Below are 4,117 nucleotides of genomic sequence, written 5' to 3'. Positions count from 1 at the left end.
TCCTCCACGCCCTGGTGAGCAGGCCCCTCCCCAGGGCCCGGGCTGGCAGCCGGACACGCCTGCCTCTCTCTGCAGCTTCCCCTTCACGTTTCGGCTTGTTGCCCGGAAATGCGTTGAAAGCTGGTCCTGTGTCCATGTCCGCGCTTCGGGGCAGCTGCCTGGTGATGGCTGCTCCTCCGACTCCCCTTCTGGAGTTTGTCTCCGTCCCTCCACAAGGACGCGAGGTCTCACTGTGGACCACACCCCTGACTCCCAGGGGCTCTGCTTCCCGGACTGGATTGTGCCTGGACGCCCAGGGGGGATGTGACCTCCACCCGCACATCTAAGGGCGGCCGGAACGAGGCACCCTCCAGGCCTGTTGAGCTGTGAGCCCCGGGGGTAGGGGTGGGGTTGGGGGGTCAGGGGGAAGTCCCCTCCGTCCTCCCTCCAGCCTCATTCCTATTCCTGCTGGTCCGGGCCTTCATCTTCGAACTCTCCGAAAACATCAAGCACCGGCCCCAGAGCTCCATGAAGGGGAGTCAGTCGGAAACACGGGCCATTGGAATCCTCTCCAAGGTGGACCCCCGGGGGGTGTGGGGACTTTTGCTCGGGGCCAGCAGTGGCCCTTCCACCTCCTGAGGAAAGTTACTGACCCTCCCAAGGTGCCTGGGCCACTGTTGCTCAAACCCAGAAACCTGAGCTTCTCCCACCTCCACAGCCCCCCCTGCCCCCCTCTGCCAGCAGGAAATGCCAGTCGCCGCCACCAGGGGGCGCTGTTCACTCTGGAACCATTTGCAGGCTGGGAGCCCAGGACGCTCACCTAAATGAATGGAATTGGCAGCGCGTTGCTCCAAGTGGCAACACAACACGATTTGGGCAGTTTCCCACGGAAGGTCGATCTTTTCATTTCTTATTTTTTATTTTTGCACAGGCCACCAGAGTGTCGGGGGGAGGCAGGGACCGTGGAGAGAGTCTGGCTCCAAAGCTCCCTCAAGTCACCCGGATGGCGTGAACCTGAGACAGGTGACGGGAAACAACGTGGGAAAGTTGTGTGTCCGTCCCTCCCAGAAACCGGCTCATCTGTAAGGGGTCAGAGGTCGGCCAGGAGGGGCTGGAAAAGGCCAGAGGAGCCCTGGCCTGTGCGCTCAGTGGTTAGGGCCTCGGCCTGCAGGCTGGAGGGTGGCGGGTCCAATTTCCGGTCAAGGGCAGGTCCCTGGGTTGCAGGTTTGATCCCTGCCCCCTGTTGGGGCTCATGCGGGAGACAACCAATCAATGTGTCTCTAACATCGACGTTTCTCTCTCTTTTCCCTCTCGCTCTCTCCCTCTCCCTGGAAATCCGACAGCTTACCCACTCCCTTCTTCACCCACCCTCCCAAAGCCGGTCCCCTTACCCAGACTCTCCCATCTTCCGGCTTCTTGTGTATGCGTATAGGGTGCTTTTGGCTGCCTATTTCTTTCGTCCGTCTCCTAGGACGTAAGACCCGCCAGTTAAGGAACATCATCCGTTTTGTTCGCCGCTGGAACCCACATCCGGGCCGGCTCCATGGTAAGCGATGGACAGATGTCTGCGGGGTGACTAAATAAAATGTCTTGTGAGGGTCAAACGAGATGACGTCTGTCTGTATTAAGAAAAGCGCTGGCAAAGAGTGTTAAAACATGGTATCTTCCTTCTTTCCCTCTCTCCCTCCTTCCCTCCTCCCCGCCCTCCATCCTCTCTCTCCCTTTCTTCTTATTTCTCATAGAAGCTTGGCATGAGGGCTGCACCGTGACCATGGCTGCCTCATGAGGCCAACACATAGCCCGGGCGTCCCGCGTTCTTAGCAATCATCACCCAGACCTTCCTGAGCGACAGTTCACACGCCGCCTCCCGGGCCCGGCCGCACTGAGTTAGGAATCAGAGCGCGGACGCCGGGAACCCTGAGGTTGCCTCTCTGACGTGGGAGCCCCGGGCACCTGGGGAGCAGATGGTCTCCTCTTCCCCATAACCCTTCCCTCCTGTCCATCACGCTAATGGCCTCCATGTGCCCGGAGCCCGTGGGGAGTCTCGCCCGCGCGTTTGAGGAGATTAGCGGCCTCTGATGTTCGCGATGAAGTTCGGAGAGGCATCTGGAAGCAATTTTAGTGAAGGAATGAGCGATTTCGGGCTTAAACAACACCCGCCTTTCAAAAAAGAAATACGGGGAGCGGGCAGCCCGGGAACCGCCAACTTCACGCCTCTCTCTCTTTTTGTGGGTTTTCCTTAAAAGAGAAAAAAAAGCTCCCTTGACCACATCCTCTCTCTTCCTGGTTTGGTCTGGTGTGCGAATGCGTTTGATGTTGGGAGGGACCCGGGGGAGATGAAACGGGCCCCTGAGGTGAGGTTTGCAGAGCAGCAGCAGCGCCCGGCCCCTGGCGTCCGGCTGCCCAGCGAAGAGGGAGCAGGGAAGAGCCCCCTCCGGGCTGGGGCCCTCTGAGCCCCGGACCCCCGAGGGCAGCAGATGCCGCCAGAGACTGAGAAACGCATTTGCCTGATCGCAGCCTCCGTCCTGTTTTCCTTCTCATTTTCAATTGTTACATTTTCCCATGTGGTGCTTTTGGTTCCCCCTCTTTTTTTTTTTTTTTAAAAAAATATCTTTTTATTGATTTCAGAGAGGAAGGGAGAGGGAGAGAAACATCAATGATGCGAGAGCATCATGGGTCAGCCGCCTCCTACATGGCCTCCTGGCTCAGAGGTCGGCGCTCAACCACTGAGCCACGCCAGCCTCGCCGGACGCGCCTCTCAGCTCCCACCCTGGCCTGGCGGGTGTCCCCGGCGGCCTTGTCCCCACCTCGGGCACGAGGAGTCCCTGATGGTCCTGGGGAGGCCAGTGACACCGGCGAGTTACCCCCAGCTCTTAGCTCATTCGGGGGGCGGGGCAGCCGCGGCCACAGGAAGCAGCCCGGGGTCCTCGCGGGGCAGGCACAGCCCCTTCTCGCTGCTGTCAGCCTGGGAGTCATTGGAGAGTAAATATTTCTCATTTGAATATTTCCAGCCCCGGCGAGAAATACAACAGATCGATTATTTCCGCCTGAGAGGGTGGGAGCGGCCTCGTCCTCCCTCCCTCCTTCCTGTCGGCTCACAGGAGCAGCAAGGCCCACACCATGCCCCCCACTCCCTGCTCTGTGGGCCCATCACTGGCTCCCGCCCCCAAATGAAATAATGCCTTTCCCTTTGGCACCGGGTGGTGCCATCTCTGCTGAGAAGGCAGAAGCAGGACCTGGGCCAGGTCTCCACGGCTGAGGTGATAAAATAAAAAAATAAAATAAAAAGAGGGGGAACTTGGCCCGCCCGTGTGGCTCAGTGGTTGAGCTTCGACCTAGGAACCAGGAGGTCACGGTTGGATTCAGTCGGCACAGGCCAGGGCACAGGCCTGGGTTGTGGGCTCCATCCCCAGTGTGGGGCGTGCAGGAGGCAGCCGGTCCATGGTTCTCTCTCATCATGGATGTCTCTCTCCCTCTCCCTTGCTCTCTGAAACCAATAAACATATATTAAACACACACACACACACACACACGCGCGGAGCGGCATTCCAACAATAAGCAGGACAAATAGTGACAACGGGACCTTCCTTTCACCTCCGCGCCCCACGGGTTTCAGAGAGGCGCGCGCCCATCCGTGTGCATGTGCGCGCGCATGCGTGCGTATTGTGTGCATGCGTGCGCGCGCGTGTGTGTGCATGCGTGTGTGTGCGTGTGTATGTGTGTGCATGTGTGTATGTGTGTGTACATGTGTGTATTGTGTGTGTGTGTGTGGTCCCGCTTTGCATGGCTCAGTGTGTTGCGTTGACCCACCCAGGAGGTCTTTCCGCACCAGCTGCGAGGGACTTTGGAATTCCACGTGTCCCTGGCTCGCAGGCAAGAAAAAAAACAAACAAAACCCCCAAAACAAATAACCCCCCACAGGGGGCGACCTGAAGTTCAGGCCGCAGCGACCACCGGCGGGCGCGAGGGGAGGGTCCCGCTCCGTCCCGGGCACCTGCCCCCCAAAACAAATAACCCCCCACAGGGGGCGACCTGAAGTTCAGGCCGCAGCGACCACCGGCGGGCGCGAGGGGAGGGTCCCGCTCCGTCCCGGGCACCTGCGCAGAAGCCTCCGGGACGCGGAGACGAAGGCTGCAAA

At 59.5% G+C, this 4,117-nt stretch overlaps 1 long non-coding RNA gene across 2 annotated transcripts in view; it reads left to right on the top strand.

Annotated features, from left to right (window-relative positions):
- Positions 1-2,241, top strand: part of LOC102261878 — a 3,624-nt gene extending 1,383 nt beyond the window's left edge. The window contains exons 2-4 of one of the 2 annotated variants that reach the window (XR_001360616.1): positions 911-1,002; positions 1,323-1,638; positions 1,722-2,241. This is a non-coding gene — a long non-coding RNA (uncharacterized LOC102261878). Of the gene's footprint in view, positions 1-734; positions 1,003-1,322; positions 1,639-1,721 lie in introns of those variants that run through there. The other variant, XR_314713.2, reaches the window with a different exon arrangement.
- The last annotated feature ends 1,876 nt before the right edge of the window (positions 2,242-4,117 follow it).

Source organism: Myotis brandtii, unplaced genomic scaffold (genome assembly GCF_000412655.1).
Source record: "Myotis brandtii unplaced genomic scaffold, ASM41265v1 scaffold97, whole genome shotgun sequence".
NCBI classification, from domain to species: Eukaryota; Metazoa; Chordata; class Mammalia; order Chiroptera; family Vespertilionidae; genus Myotis; species Myotis brandtii.
Note: the sequence above shows the minus strand (reverse complement) of the source record. Positions and strands in the feature narration are given on the sequence as shown.